Source organism: Platalea leucorodia (genome assembly GCF_965183815.1).
Source record: "Platalea leucorodia genome assembly, chromosome: 4".
NCBI classification, from domain to species: domain Eukaryota; kingdom Metazoa; phylum Chordata; class Aves; order Pelecaniformes; family Threskiornithidae; genus Platalea; species Platalea leucorodia.
Window position 1 is genome coordinate 27,935,367 of NC_138826.1, and position 26,808 is coordinate 27,962,174.

A 26,808-nucleotide genomic window follows, 5' to 3' on the forward strand; every position below is an offset into this window, starting at 1 on the left:
TTAAAATATACTGTAAGAAAATATTTGTGTTTTAACTCGTATCTAAGATTTTTAACTTTGTGTGATTGGGGAGGGGGGGGTGCGGGGGGAGAGGGAAAGGGAGAGGGCGAAGGAAAGAACATCCCTGTAGGAGGCAGCTCCCTTTCAGATAGGAATCTGGGACAGATTTTGCCAGCAGCCACAAAGCATGGCCCTTTGGTAATAGAATAGCCAATGTAATTTGACACTTCAACTTGCTGTGCTCTCTGCTAGTTGATTCACTTACTCACCCACTAACATTGAGCTCCTTTTCACTGTCTGTGGGCAAGGGGAAAAAAAAGGGGGGGGGGAAGAAAGAAAAAAGAAAGCGGGGGGGAAGGAAGAAAGGGGGGGAATAAACAAAATTATATATTTAAAAATACCCGAGTAGAGCTGCAAATCAGTTGGGGAGAGAGGATTTTGCCTGCCTTCTTCCTTATTATTTTGCTGCTGCAAGGCTGCTTTGCAATCTGTAGGTAAGTTTCGCGTCTATCTGCGCTCCCTGCTCGCACCTCCCCGTTCGCGGCCGGGCAGGGGTTGCGTCTCGGCGGAGCAGAAACAATGGAGCGACCACGCTGGGGAAATAGGTGTACGGGGGGGGGGGGGGAGAGGAAAAAAAAAGAAACAACAAACCATATTTATTCTGCGAGGGGAGAAAATGCGCGGAGACTTCTTAAAGGGGCAGGCTGTCCCCGCCGCGGGAGCGGGGCGAGGGCGGGCGGGCAGCCGCGGAGCCGGGCCCGCCGGCGGGGAGGCGGCTCTGCCCGGGAAATGCCCTTCCCGGGCCGGCCGCGGGGCCGCGGGGGGACCCGGCCCGCCTCGAACTTGCGGCGGCCGCGACGCGAGGCGGGCGGGCGGGCGTCGGAGCCGCCGCAAAAACAAAGGGGGCTGCGGGGGCCGGGGCGGCGGCTGCCCCCGGCCGGGGCGAGCGCCCTCGGGGCGGGCGGGAGCCCCGCGGCGGGGCCGCGGCTCGGGTCGTGCCTGCCCGGCCGGCTGCCTGTGCCTGCCCGGCCGCGCGTCTTGGGTCTGGGAGACGCGTGGGGGAGCTTGCGCCTGTTCTGCGGGCCCCGGGAAGCTCGCCTGGGTGTAAATTCCTTGTGTCTGGGTTTGGAGAGCCGGTTGGGACCGGGGCCTCTCTCGCCGGGCAGGAGGAAGGAGCAGCCCCCCCGCTCCCCTCCCTCCCCCCGGTGCATCTGTCCAGGAAGCCGCCGGGGCGGAGGGGAGGGGGCGCGGGGGCAGGGGCCGGGGGGGCCCGGCCCGGCCCGGCCGCCGCTCGCCGGCCGCCCGCCCGCCCGCCTTTGTGCGAGGGGAGCGGGGGAAGCGCTTCCAGGGGCGGCTGGCGGAGCTGCTCGCGGGGAGAGGGGGAATGGCAGTCAGTTAAAAGACACTTCAGGAATGTAAACATAAAAATAGGAGCCATCCAGCCACGCTTTTATTCCCCCCGTGCCGCTCGGGATAGCGCTCTGGGCTGGCTCGGTAGCGGGGAGGGAGCGAGGCAGCCCGAGGCAGGGGGAGGAAGTTGTTACTATAATCGGGTTTTTAGACTGTAAACTTTGTTTTGCACGTGTAAAGTTTAATTTCGGTGCTCCCTTGGAGGCTGTGATTAGGGGCACCGGCGTGGGCAGGCGTCTCGGGTTCTCTCCTCCGAGGGCAGCCCCCATTACCATATTTATTAAAGGTGAAATGTGCCCGGCGGTGGCTGCGTGACCCCCGCATCGCGGCGAAACGGCTTTTGTCTGGGGTTGTCGGGGTCCCGCTAAACAGTTACGGCAGCTGCACAAATGGTTACAAATTGCAGCCATACAGGCAGCTTATTGAGACTGAAGCTAACTTACGGAACAGCTCTGCATTGCCGTCCGGTTGTGCGCGGTGTATATTTTTGTGCTTCAGTTAATAATCTGCAAACGGCTTAATGGCTCTGTAGTGCCAGAGGAATTGGTTTTCTCCATTTACTTCAGCAGGCCTGAGTGAAGCTGGTGTTCTGACTGCTTTTTTCAATGCATTGACATGAGAGAAGAGGATTTAACTTGGCAGCCTGAACAAATGCTCTATCAAAGGTTTCCTAAGAGACAGTAGGAGAGCGGGGGAGATGAATGACCTGGGGTAGTTTTAGGGTGCTACCTATGCAAGCTTTCTTTTAAATATGAAATGGCCATTTAGGACTCTGAATAAAACTGCGCGCATCAGGAAGGCGACAGGCTTAGAAAATTTAAAAGGGCAAAAGCCCATTAATGCTGTGGCAAAGCTTTGGCTCCCGGCTCTGGTTGAGTAGTTCCAACTGCCTTGAAGTGCCAAAGCTTTTAAGGAATCTTTAGCAACAGCTTCTCTCTAGCTGCAGTATGGACCTTGGCCTTGCACACTGGAAGGTTAATGGTGCAGCCTCTCCTTGAAGGCGGCAGGCGTAAGGGCACCAGGGGTAACCGAGAGGTGAAGCAAAACCGGGGCGGGGGGGGGGATGTGGAGAAAGAGCCCTACACTGGGATGCACGGCTAAAACCTCTTGCTGGTGGGAACGCGTTCACGTCGTGGTACTGGGGCCGTAATGTGGTGCGGTGGCAGAACTCTAACTCAAAAGTATTACCAGCACCAGCAGAAAAGTTTCACAGAGGAATATAGCAAAACTAAACACCGCTGACGGTCTTTGGGAGACTAAGGATCCTTCTAACAAACATAGCTGGTCTCGGATTCAAACCTCCACTTCCTTCTCTCGACTGGGGGAAATGTACTATGGCATCAATCTTCTCTTGGCGGGGCCTGGTGCAGGTCTGTGAATGCCAGAAGACTCACTCTGACCTTTTTGTGTTCCAGTTGAGGATGTTGAAACACCAGCCATCAAACAAAAGACACATTGAAAGCAAGATCTGCAATGGAGCACGTGTGACTTTGAGGCTAGTTGAGTGCATTTGGTGGCTGTTTTCCTCGGAGTTTGGGGTGAGGGGGGAGGAGAAAGAAAAGGCTGCTTATTTTTGAAATGATGCTATGGAAAACATGACTTGAAATCCTCTAAATATCCCACAGTCAAGGACTTCTTTTTATCTTTACTTTTTAAATGTCTTCTTTAAAATGTCTTGATTTCTACTTTTTTACATGGTGTATCTATAATTGCCAAATTACAAGAAGGCTATTTTTCCCCCATGGGTGTGAGGAGGACCAGGAATTTTGCAGAATCTCCCACATTAAAAAAAAAAAAAAAAAAAGGCTTTAGAAAAAAAAGCATCTTTAGGATTATGTTTTAAAACAATGAAAAATTTCTTGGGATTTAATTGACAGATTGTGATTTTATCTGCTCAAGATAACACTACCTCAAAAGGTGGCTGATTTAAAGATTATTCTGTAAATTGTAATTTAAATTTACTTTGGGCTTTCAGAATTTAAAAAGAACACCCTCGGGACCAGTCGATACAGGTATCTAACCTGCCAATGACACTCACATCAACATGGACAGATGCTTTTATTGTTTACATTGTTTATGGTCCACGGTACCTTAAACAAATGTTGATCATGATTAGAAACAATAATTGAGTCTGTGGCAAAGGATCAATGAGAACTTTGTTTCAGGAAAGAAGTGAGTTGCTGTGTATATATACAGAGAGTGTTTTGTGCTGTCTGAGATGAAATAAAACTGCGATCTTACTGCGGCATACAATTCTGTTTGTAACATATTTTAAGAAACCCACAAGAGATAATTGATCAGTTTCTGCATCATCTGAAAGATTTGTCCTGATCAGCAGCGGTTACGAGGGGTGGAAAGGAGAGGAGGCTTTGTAGCACATTTCCATTCATAACTTTTCTTGGGAGTTGCTTGCCCTTTACCCCAGATCTCTTCCACTTTTATAGGCTCCAAAGGTTTTGTGTTGACAAAAAAAAAAAAAAGGCAAAACAAACAAACAAAAAAAACCAACCCACCAACAAACCCTCACAGATGGCAGTTACAACACTGATACTGTAGTTGGAGACAATGTTGGCTGTTTTTTTAGCAACTTGATGTTTGTACTAGCAGCCTGGAAAGCCTGGTTTCTCTCCTGAAAAAGAAGAAAAATAGATCCCAGAATGGAAACAAAGTTGGAATTCCTTTTGCCTTCCACAGTGTTGTTGGTAGGCTTCAGGACAACAGGGATCCAGTCTTTTTCCAGTCGCACAGAAGATAATGTGACTATGAGAAATGGATGTAGTGGCTGGCCAGGAGCTGGTGGTGCCTGCCGTGCTGCTGTAACGACGTGGGTGATCGAACGCTGCGGAGGGAGAGAGCTGGGATTGTTACGGCTTTACCTGGGAAGCCTGTTTCTCATAAATAAGTAGGACTGCAGTTAATGCCTGTGGTAACAAATTCGACCACTATGCAATTGGCTGATTTGTTCACTCCTAGTTAGACCAATTTTTGTGAAATCCTATCCTGTATTACAGGAAAGTGGCAAGAATATTGCTGAAGAGTTTTGAGTTGGTTTATGCTTGTTCTTGTCAACTGACTGTTGTGGGATGAGGCACACAAACCCTCTTCATCCATTTAGGTGTGTTTTATGGGAAAGTGCAGTGAACAGTGCATCAATACAGACCACCACAGATGGGCACTGATATACCTCCTGCTAAGATACTGTATATTTTCCTTTCGCTGAATTTAGGTGTATGTAAGCTTTCCTGCTGATGATAAGTTGAGGCTGTCAGTGGTATTAGAAATCATTCCTGCTTTAAAATGGTATCTTTGGCTTAAAAACAAAAGATTTGTAAATTGAAATGTTGCTTTGTCATATTGATTTTTTTTTTTTCCCCTCCACTTCTTTTTCTATAAGCAAAAGCTTCTTATGTAGCAATTTTCAATTTCTTTATTTCCATTGGGTTTCACATGATCATTAGCATTCAGCTTGGTTAATGTTAGAATATTTTAAAGGTAGTATAGGCTGCAAGAGCAACTTCCAGGCAATGGGTTGTAATGGATCTCCACAGCTCGACTGTTGGAGGCAGTAGTGTATTATGAGAGTAGGAGATGGTCTTCCACTTGTTACCTGTTATTTTTGGTTCTAATAGTTTAAGATACACTGAAGTTTACATTGCCTACAAAGGTGAGGTTTGCCAGCTTCAGTACAGTTGCCTCTGCCCTTCCCTTTATGGTGCTGGACAAATTCGTGTGGCTATTATGTATCTAGGAGGAAAAAGAAAGTTGTTCTTAGGCCGACAAAATTACTTTCCATCTAATTTCTCCCTTAAGCGTCAAGAGAAATTAAGTTACTCCACAGGGGATGACTCGTTCTTAAAAGAACCTGTCCTTCCACAGAGGTGATCATTTGATCCAGGTCACCTATAGTTTCCTTCAGTTCTTATACTTTTTAGACCTGTAGCAGAGGATAGAAGAAGTCGTTTGTACTCCTATATTGAATCCTGGAACAGCCAAACACAATCCCTTCCAATGAGGAAGGGGTGATGGTTGATGCTTTTTAAAATAAGGTTTAGGATCTAATGAAATATCTAAGCTCAGAAAGAAACTTCTGTCCTTTCCACAGATAATTCAATAAATCGAGCCGTTTTGTATTTTGTCTAGTGTATTAATGTTGAGGTAGTCACATACAAGCTATTACATTAACATTCCATTAAGATAAATGTGGGAAGCGTATCCCTTGGTTGGTAATCCAGCATTTGTTTTGACTCTGCAGAGCAGCTTTGAATTGATTCCCAAAGTGAAGCAAGAAGGCTACTGGCTCAATGCGGGGGGAGGGTGGAAGAGAAATCGCTCAAAACCCATTAATATGCACGATGCTACAAACCTGTGGAAATTTCATAAAACTGTGGATTTGGATTGCCTCTGCTGCTCATTGTTTGTCTTCATAAGGAGTTTGTTATTTAATTTTTTAAAATTTATTTTCTTTGTTTTGTTTGTGTTTTTGTTTTGTTTTTCCTGACTTAATATTTATACATCAGTGGATGGTGGAGAGCTGATTTATAAAACATCCTCATGCTGAGACATCCTTCTTCAGTCCTGCGAAACCTACCCAGGAGATCCTTTGGCTGCCTGATCCATAGGGAGTGGTGGTGTCTTCTCCCTGTAAAGCCGTATTCCAGTTTCTTGGTAGTCGGTATTGGCTGTGAGCACAGAGGGACTGTGGTTGCTGTAAGCTTTTTTTTTTCTTTTTTTTTTTTTTCTTTTTCTTTCCTGGAGAAAAACAGCACCACTGTGGGTCTGACTTCAGAAAGGGGAACAACTCTAACCTATAGATAATATGTATGTGTTGTCAAAGCTAGTATGAGAATGAAAGCCACAGACTTCATGCATCTGATAGCACCATGCAAAACCAGTATGGGAATTGTTTGTTGTCTTTATTTCGTTGTCTTCAAATCTTTCTTGTTCTGATGTTCTCAACTCTTTGTCTGGTAACTGGTAAACTCTTCTCGTGACTTACTTTAGTAGTCAATTTGGTCAGGATAGCATTAACTAGAGAATACTAACTGGTTGATCCAATGCACAAATGTGGATAAACTCTGCTCCGTTCATTTTGCAGCTCTTTGTACCTGTGAAATGTCATTTGCCATCTTGGCTGATTAGCTAAAAATAACTATGTTTGAGGACTAAGAGAAAAAGCAATACGTTGACAACAAGTTTGTGTTGTCTTTTGGATTTTTTTTTTAAATTCCTCTGAGACTGCAGGGCTGCAATGACTGACCAGCTGGCAAAGCGAATGGTATCCGTCTCTCGGAGATTTCTAGATAGTCTCATAACTAATCAGAGGGGTATATTTATTGGGGCTGCAGTGACATAGATGTATGACAGAGTAGTAGGGGCTTCAATTGGCCATTTAGTAGTAAAAACAGTTCCCTTGATGAATATCTGCTTGTTTCTTGGCTGTATTCCTGATTCCCTCTGAGAACAGCAGAGCCTTTTAGGCTGCCCTGAAATACACACCTCCTGTATCTCCATCAGTAAATTCTGAAATGCAGGTTTCTCTTCCTCTCTTGTTTTTGAACACCCATTCCAAAACCAGATGAACTGATCAAATACAGGCTTATTGTGTAAATAAGGGCATTGTGGGGTGGGGGAGCAGTGCAGGGCAATGCTGAGGCTGACTTACTGCTGGGCACCTGGTGCGTGAGAGGGTGTGCTGGGTTGGCCCTGGCTGGGCACCCGGTGCCCACCAAAGCCGCTCTATCACTCCCCCTTCTCAGCTCGACAGGGGAGAGAAAATATACTGAAAAGCTCGTGGGTCCAGGTAGGGACAGGGAGAGATCACTCGCCAATTACCGTCATGGGCAAAACAGACTTGACTTGGGGAAATTAGTTTAATTTATTACTAATCAAATCAGCGTAGGGTAATGAGAAATGGAAACTAAATCTTAAAACACCTTCCCCCTACCCCTCCCTTCTTCCCAGGCTTAACTTCACTCCTGATTTCTCTCCCTCCTCCCACCCCGGCGGTGCAGGGGGACGGGGAATAGGCGTTGCGGTCAGTTCATCACACGTTGTCTCTGCCGCCCCTTCCTCCTCAGGGGAAGGACTCCTCACACTCTTCCCCTGCTCCAGCGTGGGTCCCTCCCATGGGGTGCAGTCCTTCAGGAACAGACTGCTCCAGCGTGGGTCCCCCACGGGGTCACAAGTCCCGCCAGCAAACCTGCTCCAGAGTGGGCTCCTCTGTCTCCACAGGGCCACAGGTTCTGCCAGGAGCCTGCTCCAGCACAGGCTTCCCATGGGGTCACAGCCTTCTTTGGGCATCGCCCTGCTCCGGCATGGGGTCCGCCACAGGCTGCAGGTGGATATCTGCTCCACCATGGACCTCCATGGGCTGCAGGGGGACAGCCTGCCTTGCCATGGTCTTCACCAGGGGCTGCAGGGGAATCCCTGCTCTGGTGCCTGGAGCACCTCCTCCCCCTCCTTCTTCACTGACCTTGGTGTCTACAGAGCTGTTCCTCTCACATATTCTCATTCCTCTCTCTGGCTGCAATTGTGCAGGTTTTTTTTTTTTCTGTCTTCTTAAATATGTTATCCCAGAGGTGCTGATGGGCTTGGCCTTGGCCAGCGGCAGGTCTGTCTTGGAGCCGGTTGGCACTGGCTCTATCAGAGATAGCGGAAGCTTCTAGCAGCTTCTCACAGAAGCCGCCCCTGTAGTCTCCCTGCTACCAAAACCTTGCCACGCAAACCCAATCCAGAGGGTTTAAAATTTGATTTCCCTGGAAAGTGACTGGTCTCACACTGATGCTGAGAGGGGGGGATTTCCCTAGTCTGATCATGATTTCTAACCTTGTCAAAGGTAGAAATTGTCTTAAGCTTGTAAGGTATTCTTACAACTTCAGCATATCACTGAAGCTCAGACCCTTCCCCTATGCTGTTCTCTTGAGCATGGTTGTTGTCCAATGCCTGCCAGGTACATGGGCATCCTCCAGCTCAAAGGTTACCATCTGCTTTTGGTTATTTTAGAAGTGTGAGAGTGTGATGGGGGGGGGGAAATCCCACCACAGAAGAGTTGAGTGACGGTGAGGAAAGGCTCGTGTTTTCAGTTGCAGGACCCCCACCCCTCCAACTGCAGCCACTTCTCAAGGAAGCAAGAGAAACTTGCCAGCTCGCCATCCTGCTGCCCCCGTGCCCAGTTCGAGCGGTACTTTTGTTCATGCAGCCAAAGGTGGGATGCCCCCATAGATGGTTTGAAAATAGGAAATACCTTACATATCATTGCTTTAACATAAACCTTGGTCTTCCTTAGCATTGCACGTATCTCTAAGATTTTGGCTGTTGTAAAAGAAAAAAGCCTCATAAACAGGGCAATTTTCTTGGAGAATGTTTTTGCTTAAAATATGTTGCAAAAATACAAGTTCCTGCAGCTAGAGTAGTTTGACAACAAGTGCCGCCGCTTTTTTTCATTTTAAAAGTATAACATGTTCATAGGTCACTGGAAGACCCATTTGGTTATCTCCCTCCCCCCGAAAAAAAGGCAGGAGAAAAGCTTTAAAAAGTGGTTTTAGATACTCTGCTGACATAGAATTCTCAGAAGAGCAGTTTGTTTATATATTTATCTATATATGAAAGAGAGAAGGGTTTATTATCCTGCAGGTTTGCAGTGGGGAAGAAGAATGATGTGGCTGTCAGGCAGACTACCCAATCTCTTGGTGTCCTTCTTGTAAATTCTGTGTTTGTTTAATGCTCTTATAACCCTTTTCCTGGCAGTGGGATCACAGAAGTTAACTTGTTTACAGCTAGTATACAGCTTATATTGGCCTCCCTTACAGCAACCCAATGCTTCCCCCAAGCCTTTTCAAAGAAAGCTTTTCTGCCCTCCTCCACTTAGCACAGGTTGATGCACTTTACATTTGATTAAACAATTTTTTTTAAAGACTGGAATGCTTGTTCTAAAAAGATTCCAGGCCAGTGAACTGTCATCTTGCAAATGCTCTTGGGATCCTGACTCTCTGCATGTTCAGTTTGCTGTCCTTTGGGTGCTTTACAAAACCATGAAGTCCCACCTTGCCACTGAGATAGAGGTACTCTCTTTCTATTTCAGAGAAAATCAAGACACTGAGTTGCAGTGGGCACACATGTGCAAATGTGGGTAGTGATTCACTGAAAATATGAACTCAACGTGTGTTGCGCTAGCAAGGCTGTTTCTCTGCAAACTAGTGTTGAACTTCATCCTGTTCACAAGCCTTTTCTTTCTTGCATCTGAGAGATGGACTCCGATAAGTCTCACCTGGTAAGACTTAAATCAGCTGTCAGTCCTTCTTCAAGAAATTTCTTGCAGGAACTATACTTGAGTCTTTTCCTGTCCTCTCAAGTATGAGATTTCTCCCAAACTTTACATTGCTGTTGTAAAAAGTATTGGGTTGCAGTCCAGCTGGAGTTTGATACCATTAGACATGGGAGCCTGCTAGCTTTCCAACTGAATGCATAGCTTTGGCTTTTGGCACTGTAAAACTCTGACATCTCGCACATTAAAATCGTAACAGTATTATGTAAGGGGAAGTTATTTTAGGTCACTAGCAGAGCCTTCTAAGACTTGGTTAAAGCAGCCTTGCGAGTTAAAACATTTGGGCTCACGTCCTCTTCCCACAGCTTTTTGACAGTGTGAAGGGTGCGGGTGGTGTGTCCTTTCCCACTCATCTGCCCTCGGCTTCGCTCAGGCTGCGGCTCTGACTCAGAACCTGCTTCTGCCACAGCAATTCGTGCTGCTGCGGGGACCCCTCGGGGAGGAAGGCTCAGCCTTTCTCAGCACTGGCTTTCATCCTCCCTGCTGCTCTGGGGCGGGACTGGAAGGAGAAGCTGGGGGGGCTCCGTGAGCCAGCTGCTCTGGGCTCCGCGGTGGCAGCGGCGGAGGGAAGGGAGTTGTGTGGAAGCCCCAGAAGGGCTTCAAGACCCAGATAAACAAAGTCCCACCTCTGCAGCGGGCACCCGCTTGTTTATGGGTAACTCAGGAGTCGGTGTTTCAGTTGGCCTTGTTATTCTTTACCAAAGGACAAGTAAAACTATGACAGCAGCTGTTGGTGACCAGCAAGAGACAGAGTGCAGAATAAATCCGGGGGAACCTTTGAAATGTTTGTTAATACAAATACTTAATCCTCGTGTTTAACAAACATATAGCTTACACATGAAAGATACCATACTCGGACTTTTCTGAGCAGCGTACCATCAAGACAAACCTTGCATAGCAAGTGATCCTCAGGTATGATTTACAAATAAAGAAAAAGCCATTCAGACCTTGTTTATACTTCAGGAGGAATCAGCAACAGGACACGAGATAAATATTTTGAAGCTTTCACATGAAATTGCCATGTCCTCCGACGTCTGCGTGGCAGGGAGTGCGGAGGTGGTGGGCACCGCTGCCGGTGGCACTAACTGCAGCAGTACAGGTTGGGAGAGCAGAAAGGTCCCCCCGAGGCATAGACCAGGTGATGGCCGGTGCTGCACAGGCTTGGGCGAAGGTGGGTCTTTCTGCAAAGGCTTTGCAAAGGACAGTGCTGGATGGTTAGCAGTTCAGACCTGTTTTGATTAAAACGGGTTCTGAAAATATTTGCAATCATTTTTATTCTACCCTTGTTCATGGCAGGTTGTTCTTTGTAAAGTGGTTGACAGGTGCCTGGGAGATGTGGGATCTGCAGGGGAGAGGAAGAGGCGGCTGATGGAGGGTTCAGAGCCTGGGTTTGAGGAATTGTTTGAGGGCAAGCAGATGGGCACCTTAAACTCAGGACTGTACTTGTCTTATCCTTAAGCAAAATATCAAGGTTGTTTTCCCTCTAAATAAAAAAAATATGTGAAATTTAGGAGTCATCTGTTAAAGTTTCTTTGTTAACTAATTGATATGTTGAGCATCCATTTTGAAGAGTTTGGTATGTTTCCTCTTAGCTAAACCAGAGCATAACTGCTCCCACTGAGCAGTGGTTAGTCCACTGGGTTTAGTGCACTGTTTTGTAGCCTTTGGATGTCTGGCTTCAGCGCTATGCTTGGCTGTGGTGGGACCTCACAAGCCCTATGTGACAGTGGACTGGTACACCTAATATGGCTCTCGCGTCTATTTACCCTATAGCTGGAAGCACTAGACATACCCAGGTAAACATATTAACAAGCTGAAATGAGGAGTAAAGTAGTCGATAGTCGGGCCACTATTGTGTGGCACCCAGGCTCTGCCATGGTGACTGAGACGGGGTGATAGTTTCCTTATTGGCCACCATCTGTCTGCTCCTGGCTGGCGCCCAGCCTTCCTTCGGGAGCAGGGACCCGCGCCGCCTCTGCGCAGCACCCAGCGCAGGGAGTCTCGGGTAAGGAAGGAGGAGAGGATGATGCCTAGTAGGTTTCTGGTCACGGTTGCGTGATAGTTGTGTCATTAGATTTGTTTAATCACTTTAAAAAAAAAAAAAAATACAAAATAAAAATTCTGCGACAGCGTTTCCACTGTATCCTAAAAGGTTTTGTATCCTAAATGCATGTATAAATTACTTATTCAATGCATGAACTTCTTGCAAAAGCTTTTGTGAAAGAAAGTCTTGTACCAGTCCCTATTTTTAGAATATTAGTGTTTTGAAAATTTCCATGAAACTTCTAATGTTTGTCAGTTTTATGCGTCATATGATTTGAAATTCAGATTTAAAACTTTGAATTTGGTCACCCAAAAAGAAACAGCATGTCAGTGTAGAGTCTTAGTCCTTTGTCTGAAATTGCAGCTATGGCCCTCAATGCGTCTTTCTCAATAAAGAGAAATGTAAGTCAAAAATACTTGTAATGTTGCCAGCATCTTGTCCTAGCAATATCCCAGCGTATTAAATCATAAAATGAAGAAACATAGTACATATCTCCTGTCATATGAAAAATATATTTTTAAGTATATCTTTGCTCTGTTCATGCTCCTCGTGTTCATGAATTTATGCTTTATTTTGCTGTAGAAACTGGTAGCCAACTTTACCTGATAAACTGTTTATAGAAGAAACAAAAGATTGGGGAGTCAAGCTCCCCTTTTCACTGTTACACCCGACTTAAGGATAATTTGCAGGAAATGAAAGATGAATGCACATGCTAACCTCTCTTAAAGACTGCCTGTCTTCTTTGTTTAATAAGGCTAAAACCCCTAAAAGAAACACTGAGGAGGCAGGAATTCTCTGGCAGTTGATATATTTGTGTTTTTAACATAGAATATTTTTAGCCTGAGATACAAAAATACATACTTTTGTATCCAAAGAGACTGTTGTTTCCATTTATTTTAAAACCCTGGATGAGAAACAAGATGTTAGACCTATTATAATGCAACCCAGTAATTAACATATGCTGGCCTGCCTCTGCCAAGGCTTTCCTATGAGTAATGCAAGTTGCACAAGTAGAGGAGTCAGGTTGTTTGTCAGTGAAGAACCATACGTATACGCATGAGTGATCCGACCCTGAAGACATCATCTGAGGATAGGATGTGAATCTGTGTTTGAATCTAAGAGCAATTATATTTTAAATGTCGTCTTAGCTGTGTTAGGTTTGGAAAAAAAAAATACTTCCCCCCCCCCCGTCCCCCCCCCCCGTTGTCAGTAAAATATTCTCTTGTCCAGTATTAACAAAAATGGGATAATGATTGATGGAGGAAGTTTCAAGTTGTTGGCTCTATGGGGTTTTTGTGTGTGGTGGTTGTGGGGGGTTTTTTTGTTTGTTTTGTTTAATTCCCCAATTCCTGAGTGACTGGAGTGAGGAATCTCCGGGATGCTTTCAACGGTAAGGATCCTCTGTGTCTGACTTTCAGAGACATCTGTGCATTACAGTTGCATCAGGTGAGTGCCAGGTGGTTGGATCCAACTTTTCCATTTGGACGGACTTTTCACAGCAGAGGAGTGGAGTGACTTAGTTAAACTGAAAATGTTTTCTTTATGATCAAAGCTAACATACGCAAAGCACATACTGTGTGTACTCTCTATAGATATGCTACTTCCACCCAAATACATACATTCTGCAGTTGCATATAGGAAGAGGGTTAAGGGGTAGAGTAAAAGCTGAAATAAAAAATAATTAAAAAAAAAAAAAAACATAGGTGAGTTCAGCTTTTGCATGGTGGAATTATTTTTTTCCTAATGAGCTGTATATGACCAATTCAGATTTATTTTCTTAATAAATATTATGGGAAGACAAATGGTATATTGTGGATTTAAATGACTGAAATGCATCCTCAGAATGGTTTGAAGGTCATATATTCTTGAAGTCTGAAATGTGCTCCAATTAGTGTTGTATTTAAAAGCAGATTTTGTTTCTCAACCCAAAAGCAGGCTGTTGCACACCAAGTAATGGTTTAATGTGGGCTCACAATTAGTGACTGCTCACTTCTGCACACTTCTCTCAATGTGACTCCATCATCTTGGTTGAAGGGACTGGAATGTGGAGAGATGATAGGATTAATCAATATCTGTATACATTGCAAGTGTTAACTTCCAAACACCAGAGGTTCTTCGGTACTTTATCACGATAGAGTAAAATGCATCATCATATTTTCCTTAGAGTGTTATGTGTTTAATTTGTAGTTTATATTTTGACGCTATCTGTTCAGCTCTAAATAAAGCTTCATTATGACGGTGATGGCCTTCAGGCTACCTTTTGATTGTAAATTCACAACTGTTGTTTTTGCCTTGAGTGCCATTTTCAAGCTGTGCAGTGTGGATGGTGTTGAAGAAAAGAACTTAAAATATAGAAAGTGGGTTTTGGTGCTTAGAGTACTGATTAGACTTATTTAAGATTGCTAGCCTTAAAATATTCGGCCACCAGAAGCCAGGCCTACAGAATAATTTTAAATAATAATAAACTTGCATTCTTTTGCAAAATCTGCCTTTTGGGGCTTGCTTACAGTTCATATTTTCAAGTTTCCTCCTGAATCATAAGCACTAGTAACTCATTAAATAAACAGAGATGCTGTCATAATCAGTTGACTTAAGGAGGTGGATCTTTAGCGTACACATGAAAGTAGTATTAGGCTTAGCTCCAGGACTCCTTTTTTACTTTCTGTTGCACTTTTATGCCATGTTCGGTGGTGGTAGGTCCAACCTCCACCCGGAGGTTGTTTGCCACCCTCTCTCAAAGCAGGGTGGTGCAATTGGTAGTCATGCTTAGTAACGCTGCTTGCCTGTTTTTCAAATCATCGAGCATCTTGTGGCTCCCCAAAAAGTTAAGTAAGGACTGCAGTGGGTCAGAACTTTTTGATTTGCAAATTTCTAATGTCTAGGAAACACACTGAGATTTTTTAGAAGTGGAATTGTTGGATGTAAAATCTGCTTCCCCCTCCACTGCAATTATTCTAAAATGGGCAGATTCAGCAGGTTTTTAGGAGATGCTGGGAAAAATACGTGGTGAGAAAGGTGTAGCTGGATTTATCACCTTATGAACATTTTGGCCATAGAAAGTGAGGTTGCTGATTTTGTTAATATATTTATTGTGCATCCAAATACCTATCGGAAGGCTTTGTGATCTATGGGTACTATTTTTATCTTCATTTACAAATCAGCAGGTGTTCACAGGCCTGTTGGACATCCATCCTTTTGAGGCATTTATGAGTGAACATTTCTGGCTGTCATAATTTTGGTTGGTCAAGTCCACATTAATTGCTGCACTCTGTGCAGTTGTTCTAACATTTAAATACTGCCTGCGAGTAGGTTTGATTAAAATTACATCTCTAGGTGCACACTAAATACCTTTGATACCTCACCTACAAACAACTGTAGAATTGTTGGTGAGAATGACAGCTGCAGGCAATAAATGAGGACAGTAATAGAAGTCTCAGTGCTGGAGAGAGCATCATAAATCATGAGGCGAGAGCAGCGTGTGTGCTAACAAATCGGTGAGCAGCTGCAAACAGCATTTTCCAGGTAAAAATTATTGCGCTTGCTCCCGATAACTGCTCAGAAACCACCTCTTCCTTGTATGTGGGTGACTTCGCCCCTGCCCGGGTAGTCGCGGTGGTGTAAGCCGTTGAGCTCTAGTATTTTGACTAGGAATGGTAAGTGTTTTGTGTGGTGTAAGCTACATACTGTACGCTGGACCTGGGTTTTCATCCAAGGTGTATTCAAGTGCGAGTTTTTTCTTTCTGGGAGAAAAATCCCCATGCTCTTTGGAGCTGACGAGTTATTTTATTTAGTTTCCTCGGAGACTTTGGAGAAGTGTTCTTGACAGGTGGAGGGAAGGGGCTGTATTTGGCTGGTTGTAAACTAGCTTGCTTTGTTAGCCCTTGCTGGGGGGAGTTGGGAGGAGGTGCATATGCTTCTTTAAAAAACAAATTAAAAAAAAAAAAGCTGGAATTATGCTGTTTAAGTAAAGGAGATAACAATCTAGTCACCCAGAAAACAATCTTACTCTTCTACTGTGAGAGAAATGAGAAGTGTTTTAATGAAATAATGATAGGAAACAGATGGCAAAGGGCTAGCAACTGAAATGTTTTTGAACACTAAAAAATAAGTGTCAAACACATGTCCCATACTGTAATTATAGATAAAAGCATAACATGACAGAATATGTTTTAAAATGTTGAAGTCCTTTTATATAAAAATTCAACCTTAATCTCTTGGGTTTTGGTTAATTGACTTTAATCTTGATAAATTAAAGGCTTAGGAGTTCTGATGACGAGAAGTTACTGCTGCTTTCCTTATGCAAGTGAGTTTGAGACCAATGCCCCCCTCCAGAAAGGTATTGCAGTTGGCAGACATCCATAGCTTTAATATGTGATCTTGGAAGACTACCTGTTTGAATTCATACGCTTTCAGTTTGTCTGTGACGGGAGAAGAGTTGCTAACACACGTGAGCTTGCTGTGATTGCAGTGGGCAGGGCAGCTCCGGCGCGGGGAGCTGGGTGGCTGGCGGAGGTGCGAGGCCCCACCTGGCTCTCTGCCTTGCGGGAGCACACAGGTTCAGGCTGCAGGAGCCGTAACACGCACTGCCACTTCTGCTGCTGCTGTAGATGTGATGGCAGTGAAGTATGCCTGGCAGTGGTGTCCTGTCCCTGCTGTAAAAGCTACTGGAGTATCTACGAGGAGTTGAGATGATGCTTTCAGTTTTGCTATACCATGTTTATGGTTAGACTGCAGTTGTCTTCCTCTGGTACTTTAAACTGGTTACTTAAATCATACAAATAAAACATTCCTAAGAAATGGTCCTTTAAACAGAATAATTTAAATACGGGATAATTATGGGTCCCAGTTTACACCCCCCACCCACTCCCCCCACTGGGCAGCAGGATCAGGTCACTGATTAAGAAAAGGCTTTTGGTTTTTTTGAGATATTTTTAGTTTTCTTTTGTGTGGCTGGTTTTTTTTTTTTTTTCCTATTGTTGTTTGTTTGTTTCCTTGTTAAGGTTCATTTTCAGCTGAGTTAGCTGTGATTGATACCACTGTCTGCATGACTGCCTGGTCTTTGCATCAATGAAAGGCACCGTTGGGAGCACCCCAGGCAGGCTGGTGGGAGGGCCAGGACCCTCCCCTTGGGCTCAGCTCCACCGCCTTCAGGCTGTGACCCTTCCCCCAGGGTCTCTAGCCACCTCGCAGTTCCCCCAAGCAACAGCGAGCATTTGCACACACCTCAGAACAGTACACCAGCCTGGTTTTCCAGGAAAGCTATTTTTTTCCTTTTATAGAATATTCTTCTGAAGTTGACAAATGTCTGAGAGAAGTTATTTTTCTGTGTTTTTGATACTTATGTAACATACGTAATGTTTTCAAACACATGTTCGTGTGCGTTTTTGTCTAAGTCCTGTTGAACCGAATACTTTTTTCTAGCCTCACTGGATTTAATACTGAAATTGCTGAAGGGTACCATTCATCGGCTGGTGGCATGGTGATTTTTAGAAAATAAGCCGGAGTACATGCAACTGCTCAGGCTTTGCTGCTAGCAGCACAGGGCTTTGACTGTGTTGTCCCTGGTGTGGCCATGGTCCTGCCCTTTCCCCCATCCCCTTTGCCGACAGGAGCTGCAGAGGGAAGGTGTGTGGGTGTGCTGGGTCCCATCTGTGCCACTTGTCTCTTCCTTTGGAAGACGGTGAGAAGTGATGTGTCTTGGAGGTGGCACTGGCCATGCCACCGGCATGGGGTTGGTGGGCACTGGGAAAGGCAGGGTGACACGGGAGTGAGGAGCCATCGCTACGCCGGGGTGGGTGGCTTGAGTATGGGGAAGCATCTTTTATGGTTTTCCTCATTCACTTCTCCTGGCCAGGAATAAACAATACCATTAATACTGTGGGAGCTGTACTATGATGCCCAGTATAAACATGCTAGCCTGTGAGAAAGATGGACAATCCCCGTTTCCATCCTCAGGCTGTGGTTTCGCACTGTCAGGACTACGTAAGCCTCTTGGTTCCCTGCTGCACGTTATTCCCACCCTTATGCTGCCTTAGCATCAGTGTTTGTGCAGGTGCACGATGAATCAGACTGGTGAACTGATGAAGATGAAAACAAAAAACCCTTTTGTGTTTCTGCATAGGTTCTTCCTTCTCACCCTCAGCCCCTTGGATCAGTTCCCCAGCCTGCTTCCCTGTGTGGCCGTACAAGCACCACGCAGGCAGCAGCAGAGAACTGGGAAGCCATGCTGCGTGGCAGGCATGGAGGTGGGAAAGAGTGCTTTAACTGGTGCTCCTGCCTAGGAAAGTCAGATGGATCCACAACCTCACAATTAGCAGAAAATAATAAACCCAGCTCGTAAATAGATTGGATCAAGTGATTAAAACCACAATACTTTGATTTGCATAAACTTGTTTTCCTATTAGTACCACAGCATCTGTTGCTGGGGGCAGGTAGATTCTCACTAAATTAACACATAAATTGCATGTAACCTTCTCTGCATCGAGCACCGCTTGTTGTCTGTTAGTACGGCCCCTGGAACTGGTCAGGAGTCCTGAAAACAAGAACCAACCAACCAAAGAGACCATAGCTCTTCATCAGGTGTATGAGCTTTGGAGGCTGGAGGCCTCTGTCATCTCCAGTGACACGACCTGGAGAAGTGAAGTGATGCTGGAAGTGCTCAGTCTCCAGCTGTATCGTTGGCTCGCGGTTGAGGGTGCCAGGGAAGCGTGGCAGGGCCAGGGCTACCCACCACAGGGCAGTCCCCCAGCAGCCTGGTGCCTCCCCACGCCCGGCCAGGCTGTGTGGGAGTGTCCCTGTTCTGGTGCTGCCCTGGGGTTGGGATGGGTAGTTCGGGATTGCTGGAGAACCTGGGCCGTTTAAAGCTCCTTTGTATCCCCTGCAAGGTGGGAGGTAATATGTGAGCTGGCGCTGAAACCAGCTGTGGTATGTCCCACTGGTTAGTTCCTCCAGTTCGGACAAAGTCCCCCCTGCCATGTGGCTTTTAGAAATGTTTGCAGAAGGTGACTTTGGTTTCCAGAGACTGGAAGCCCTAATGTGAATCTTACGGGATATGTTGTTTTTTCTTTTTCTTTTTTTTTTTTTTTTTTGTGTGTGTGTGTATACAAGCTACTTTTCAACTGAAATGGATTATTTCCTTTTCTGTCAAACCGGGTCATGGGAACTTTAAAATGTACAGTCTGGCAGTAGGTAGCACTAAGCTTGAAACCTGTCCTCCCCTACGGTTGGTGTGGCTAGAGGATACCTCTAGCACACCCATCCGTGGCGGAAAAAGCCGCCATGCATTGTCATAAAGTGCACAGTGAGATCGAAGGCTAAAGCCTGGAAGCTCCTGTTTGCAGTGCTGAAGTATTCCCACTAGCATCTGCTCTTCCCACCCTTCCTGCAGGGAGCTAGCGGCTGGTGGGCGACCTCCTCTTGGTGCCCGTGCGGGGCAGGCGGTCCAGCGCGGGCGGCTCCTTTCCGGGAGCTGTGGCCTCTGCCGAGGCCAGTTGGCAGCAGCCCCTGGCTCTGTGCCTCTCCTGCTCCCTGCTCAATTTTTGCAGCTTTAGAGCCTCGTTTGGGGGCTGAAGTGCCGCAGAAGGAGCTGTGCTGAAATGGTTCCTTTCGCACGTTGTGTGGTGCCTGGCACGATGGGAGGCCTGGTTGGTGGCTGGATCTCCTGAGCACTATGATAATACAAATAACCCTTATTATTAAACTGTGTTGTCTAAATGCCAGTTGTTATTTTAAAGTATTTTTCCTTACATTCTGTAAGGACCATGGCGTGCCGTGTTTCTTTGCTTTTTCTTTTTAGTGGTGTTCTGTAGCTCCAAGCGTGGGGGCTTGAGTTGATGGATCAGCTCCCAAGTGGCCGTATCACCTTGGGGACCGTAGAATAAGTTGCTCTGTCTGGCTTGTGGGTGTAGATGAGTTACATCTGTGGGGGTGCCTTATGGTCCGAGGGAATTACAGGTCCTTCCTGATTCTTTGGCGCATGTTAGCTATTAAAGGGTGTTCTCTCTCTTTACGCCTTACGCGAATGAGGTGCCACAGACCTGTGGAACAGAAATGCATAAAACAGTCATCTTCAGCTTTTGGAGAAAATTTCTCAGAATAAAGGCAAGTGATTATCTTAAACTGGCCAGTATTTGCGTGCATTTAACTGCAGACACTTTAAGCAATCTCAGTGAAGTATTCCAAAACATTCGTAATACCTGGAGTTAACAAGTACGTGCACATACAGGTGGCCTGGGTCTAGGCTTTGTCCCTATGTTGTGAGCAGATCTTTGAGTAGATTGTTGTTTGGGGTGCAACACAGCATAAAGATTTTGATGAAGAAAATCAGGTTCAAATTGGAATACAGCTGATAACTTTGTATGCAGATGTTCTGTACTGCCAACCTTTATTGTAAAAGAGCTTTTAATAGCTCCAGTTACTTTTTTGATTTTTTTTTTTTAAAATCAAAATTATTCTTGGACCTCAGCAAAAAAATAAAATTACTTATACTTGAAAATAGAAATTGTGAGTATCCTCATGTCTTGCCTTCATTTTCTGTCAAAACTTTGTTTTTATATAAAAACTGAATTCTTGAAAAATGCTTATTTTTATAAAGCAGCTGATTCTTGAAAATGCCTGAAACAGGCCCGTAGTCCATTAAGTGCAATACATGCTATTTCTGAAAATCTGATGTTTTCAAATAATACGAAGTGAGGCATCCAGAAATCTCCAAATTCTTTGAAGTTTTTCAAATTTATAGACCATTTCTAAGAATTGAGGACATAAATTCCAGTTTTGCAGAGGTTTTGCTTTTTCCTTTCTTGATTAGTACCTTTAATTCTATTCCGAACAAATCACCATGCTGAAATCTTTCAATGTGTCAAGATATTAAAAGTAACACAGCATAAGCCTCTTCCATTAATATTCATTGTGATATTTTGTAACTATATCTGTTGAGCAGCACTGATTGAATTTAGTGAAATTGTATTGTTTAAAATCCTTTTCATTAATATATTAAACTCTCATAGCGCATTATTGAAATCAGTTTGTATACAGACATTTGATTTTCCTCCTCTAGCCTTATCCAAGGCAAGGGATTGTTTGCATCCATTAATGTCATGTTAGGGAAATTTGGGGTAGAATTTGATGGGATGCTGGTAGCTGCAAGAGCTGTACAGATTTCAGAAATTAATGGTGAGACTTCAGTGTATTTCAAAATAATAAGAAGTTACAGAACATATTATTTATATTGAAGCACAAAATAAATATTGAATTTTCTTTCAAAGAGAACATTGTTTGGGGGATTTTGACTGTTGGTGAATCACTCTGCCAGGCTTTGTGGTTTGAAAGCCAGAATGCATACACTTTAAAGCATTTAATTTTTTTTTTTTGTCCTATTTCGCTATCAAAGGCTCTATACAAACAGAGGAAACTGGCAGATGAGCTGGTGTATGGGAGGAAATAGTTAAAGTAGCTAAGCACAAGCGCTATCAAACGCATAAACAAACCTCTAAAAGTAACGTTCATATTAACATCATTAACTTACTATTTTGAAGTGTTTCTTATGACTGATGCTGAAGAAGGAAGAGGCTAGAAAGTATGATGGTTAACAACTGGAAAGTTGAGCTGCATACAGCCAATTCCCCCCTGCCTTTCTCCCCTCTGTGTTCCACAAGTCAGTGGGGAAGGCAAAGAGCAGGCTCAGCCCTGCTTCCTGGGAGTGAAGTGCTGTGCCCTGCTCTGGGGATCTGGGAAGGGAATGCTGCTGTTCGCGAAACTTCCTTTGTATCTTTGCAAGTTTTAATCACTGTAAATAAAACTTAGATTAGACTATTAAAAAGTTTTAGTTTTCTCTCTCGCTCTTTTTATTTAAAAAAAAAAAAAAAAAAAAAAGCCCCCTGCCTGTAGAGGTGAAGGGTTTATCTGTGTGCACACCAGGGAAGTCACCACTGAGGCACATGAGCTGCCTCGTTTCTAACATCTACGTATGTAACTCCTACATAAGTTTTTGTAGGAAAAGAGTAAAATGGGTGTACAGCATCCATTTAGTATGCTGCTCAAATTCGTCTGTGTGAGATTTCAAAATAGGTACAGTTATTCAAGTTTCAGTGTCTGACAATGTTTTTGCAGAACGCTAACCCCTTCAGAGCAGCTTGGGGTTAGATTTTGGATTTCCACGTTGCTCCTCCTCTGTTTGCAAGCCAGGCAACGCAGGATAGGAATAATGCATGAAACTGAGAAAGCAGCTCGCTTCGTTGACCCCAGCCACTCAAGAGCCAGGTGATGTACTGAGCACAGGGGAGGAAAATCAAAGTCACAATCCTGTAAATATTTATGTACATAGTTAAGGTTAGACATAAAAATGGTTATTTAAACTTAGTTGAACTCCTTGCACATAAAGTTAAGAATGTGTGTAAATATTTGCAGTCTGGAACCTATTTCAGGTTTTTGAAATATTTAAAGTACTTTCAAAAAGACATTTCTATTAAAAAAACAAACAAACAAACAAACACCCAAAAAAAACCCAAACAAACAAAAAAACCCAAACAAAAAAAAAACAAAACCAAAAACAAAAAACAAACCCCAAAACTTCAAGGCCTAGTGCCACAGCAAGATGCGTTCAGAGAATGCAAAACCGGCTGCCTGGGTACGCTCCCCTGGCAGCAGCAGGCAAGGTAACAGCTGGCTTACCGACCTGCGGGAGTCTTTTGTCTACATGTTCGGGCTCTCTCCGGCAAGAGTTAAGCGTTCAGTTAGAGGGCAGGAGGCTTGGCTTTGGGTCACTGAACTCGGGGCTGTGGTTGTCTGATTCAGCTAATTCTTCCCCTCCAGACTTCTCAAGTAACTTTGAACAGATTGCTTAGACTCCGAGTGCCTGCGCGTCCCAGTAATAAAAAAGGGTTAATTATGCAGTCTTCCATCTCTTGCCTGGGCTTCCCCAGTTTTTGTGCAGAAGCTAGTTTCACAGTGCTACTGTAAGATAAGTAATTTGCGAGGTCCCTGGAAGTATAGGTGTTGGGCTGCCTGGAAATTGGAAGGATTGCATTTTTGTAGGGTCTCAAAAGCTCAGCATATATCAGTCTTTCTCTTGAGAGCTGTGGGTTTTACTTATTTTATTAGCTCCTGGTGCGAAGGAAGCGATGCTATCCTGGCAACCTGCTGTCTTCATTTGGGCCTTCAGAGTATTTTTTGTGCATGTGTATACGTATCTATTTTCTTAGTAGTGAGTGACTGAAAACATGTGCAAGCCAGCCATGTGCTGATGTTGCGCCGACTCCAGCTCTCGCCCACCCGCCCACTTTCCTTCCTTCCTTCCTTGGAGAGCTGGCAAACAAATTACAGCCTCAACGCGTGTGCTGCTCAGGCAATGGCCCGCTGGGGAAATGGATGGGGGAGAACATTTGGATGCCAGATCAGTGTCTCATTAGGCATTTCTTAGTGTATTTTACAAGTCTGCGGACAAACAGTAGTTAAGACTCAGATGGAGAAAAATTTATATGCTTCCTGCAGGAAAGGGGGGCTGGGGAGCCTGCTGCATAGGCAAGGGTGTTGCTGCTGCACCCAGGTGGGTCCCACACTGCCATTCACAGGTGCAGTACTGTGCCCTAAAAGCTGATGGGCAGGAGAGGGTGGGTGGCTCTTCTGATGACAAGTTTCAAAATGCCAGATTAATTCATTGCTTTCTGCTTAAAGATGAGGTTTAACAACAGATCCTGCACAAAATGTTGGAGTATGTGCGTGGTGCAAGTGTGAAATTGGGCTGAATCTACCCAAAACCTTCTCAATGAACGGTAATTTGTGAAGTCATATGGTTGAATCAGATGACTTCAAATGTGTTTTTAAGCAAGGGTTAAAGGAAACATTAAGATTATGTTTCCTTGTTGCTGTCATTGCTGTTTTACCGTATTAGAGTCTTAATGGTAATGTTTTCCTTTCTTTTTCACAAACAAGATGACCTTGGCAGTTAATGACCTGCTTACAGTCTTTGGCATGGCTCTGGTGGGGAGGGGGCATTCGTCATGTTTATTCAGTAATTTCACATTACGGAAGGAGATGCTTGACACCGGCTGCGAGGAGGCAGCGAACGAAGCGGTATAAAGGGACCTCACATCCAGGAGGCAGAGGGTGCCTCCATTTCGGGGGGGGGGGTTCCCCCCTCAGTTCACACGATGCAGAAGCCGGGGGGGAGGGGGGAGGGCATGGCGTGGGCTGATTTCGGGGGGTCTACATGCGGTGGCGGTGGCGACGCAGCTGCCTGGTGCTGTGGAGGCAGGGAAGAGCAGCTGGTCCCTCGCCAGCGCGCTCGGGTGCTTTTTGCTGCGCAGCTGGAAGCTGAATGGCTTCACTTCAGCGAAGGAAAGCTCGCCCCTCAGCACCCGTGTAACTGTGCTGTGCAGACCCCCGCACGGCCAAGGGGAGCCTGGTGCAGGGGGGGACACAGGCTGGCAGTCCTGCTGCTGCCTCGGCTGCCCTTCAGTGAAGAAATGGTTAAACGTGGCCGTGCATCTTCTATATATCAAAAAAGCCATGCATAAGTAGTACCAGGCCTTCCTGACCCACATCGCACTCACTGGCCAGAGGAACGTTTAGCGCGCTTGGTCTGCAAATACTTGGCGCCGTGCTCTGCCTCTGCATACTGCAGCTGTGGTGCTGCAGTCGAGAACTTAATGAATAAAACCAAAGCTCCTGGGTATAAGTTTTTTATGTTGTTGTTTTTGTGGGGCAAGAGAAGGATAATTAGTTGTCTTTTTTTTTTTTTTTTTTTTTTTTTTAATCTGGGATTACCATACAAAGAGGTATTATGTGTGAATTGCTGCACTGATAATCAATAAGCTTGTGCCTTGGAAAGAATTTCTGACTTTGGAGCAAGTAATTTGCTTTTCAGGTTGCTCAGTTGTTTTTTTTTTCCCTCGGTGATGGCTGTGAGGGAGGCCTGTGTAGGTGGAAAAAAATCAGCGCAGGTCGGCGGAGGGCTCCTGTTGTCGGTGCTGCCGTCCGCCAAGGGGGCGGTGGGGAGGCTGCGACCACGTGAGCAGTAATTTTATTTATGTTGGTCTCCTTTCAAACTGTCACAGTAAATCTATTTTCCTTGTCACTTTGTAAATCATTATACAGGATTAGGCCTTTTACCAGCTTTTAAGAATTCTGCAGTCATTTTAAGGACTTTCCCCCTCCCTGGCTCAGCCAAGCGATTCCTATTCTTGCTGGTATTCCTCGCTATTTAAATAACGCCAGGCCTGATTAGGAGGAAATGGTCTCTGGAAGGCAACCGACATTTTCAAAAGCGCTGTTCCACAAAGGAGACTTTGAACTGCGCTAAGACTTTAGAAGTTAAATAATATTTTGAATGTTATAGTTCGAATGTTTTCCTATTGTCATGGGAGACTTGGATCGAGTCCCAGGATTGTGGTTAACTTTGCCTCCACTCTTAGGCTTTATTTATTACCACTGAGGAGATGAACTTCAAGCTACTTCACCTCTTACTATTTTTTTTTTTTTCTGTTAACTCTTAAAATTGAGACCTCTTTTTTTAAAAGGTTAAAGTTTGCTTATTTTTTTTAATGGAGGGATGGTGAGGATGAGCCATCTCGTGGGGGTGGCAGGGACTGTGGCATGGCTGCTGGCCCCCCATGGCTGCCTGCCTGTGCCCTGGGGCACCCCGTGTCCCTCTAAGCCGTGTGGTGAGGGTGTGAGGCTCCCCGCGGCACCTCCGGAGCGAGAGCAATCAAGGTAATTTAAAAAAGTCATGTGGAAGGATCAGATGCTGTATGTGGCGGTCAAGATTAGGCCCATGAACATCAAAACCGAGAACGAGAGCTGTGCTCTCCTGAGGCGCAGGCTGCCGGGCCGCGCTCACCCTCACGCTGGCGGCGGGCTTTCGGCGCTGTCCTGGCCAAGGCACAGCCGGCTGTGGTGAACTGGGCAGGCGACGTTTGTGGGGTGCTCGGGGCTCGGGATGCCTCGGCCCTGTGTTTGCCTCATGAAGTGACACAGCAGAAACCGTTTAAGCTTCGGCGGGGGCAAGGCCTGGAGGTTGGAAGGGAGACGTGAGGGGGGGACGCAGCTCAGGTTTGTGGTTTTCCCTTACGCTCAGGTGAAGCCGTTGTCATCTAGAGGCCTACTGGAGGTGCAGTTTTGATGGAATAAGGATTTTTAGGAAATAAAGTTAATACTTTAAGGACGTTTATGCACTTACTAAGCTCTCGGAAAGCTGCATGAGCTGTGATAATAAAACTTACCGTGCTGTTACATGCTGGTCAAAACATGGCCTTCATTGTTAGGCATGGGTTTTTCCTGTCGTCCTTCCCGCCACCCCCCCCCCCCCCCCCCGGGGATTTATTTGGCATAAGGTATGATTTATTTGACATCACATAATCTGCGTGCAGTAGTCGTGAACCCTTGCTTTGAGGACACAGGGTCTAGGGCTGCTGTTGGTTGGTGCAGTCTCCCAGGGCCCATCTTCCATTAGTATGTACTTCCTGCCTGTTCCCAGGAGCCTAATTATTAATATAATAATATGTAATAATGGCTTATCGGACCAGATTACGTTAGTGTAACTTGCTTTTACCATAAGTCAATGTACGTTAAAAGCGTTTGTTGGCTTAAGTTGAAAGCCTGGGTATGTTTCTCTGCTGAATAAATGTTCCTTTCCAGTTTCCAAAGTGACAGAAATCCCTTTCTATTTAACAATGTTTAGTGTCTGCTAAATGCAAAATAAAGGTGGTTTCATAGTTGCATTTTTGGCCCAGGTAAAAATGTAATAAATGAAGCATGAGGCAGAGGAAGGGGAAGAACCTAATCAGATGCTAAAGAGACTTCATGAATATTAAGTACTTTCCACTTAAGCAGTCTTTCTAATAATCTGAAACATTAATAGCGGTATGACTGCCTGCATCTACACCAGCTGTGTAAGAGAGATAAAAGTCCCAGTTTAACGTGATTTTTATCAGCTTGCTCATGCTAGTGTTTGACCTACAGAAGTTGGCAATTTGCATGTTGGAAAACAGCTTTCTAACAAACAGGGCCGGCTGTATGTGCAAATAAACAGTGTAAA

General features: G+C 45.1%; 1 protein-coding gene across 3 annotated transcripts in view; it reads left to right on the forward strand.

Annotated features, from left to right (window-relative positions):
- Positions 1–411: 411 nt before the first annotated feature.
- Positions 412–26,808, forward strand: part of ZMIZ1 (zinc finger MIZ-type containing 1) — a 365,555-nt gene continuing 339,158 nt past the window's right edge. For all 3 annotated transcript variants that reach the window (XM_082308314.1, XM_082308317.1, XM_082308316.1), the window contains exon 1: positions 412–494. The gene's annotated coding sequence lies outside the window, so the exon portion shown is untranslated. The remainder of the gene's footprint in view (positions 495–26,808) is intronic.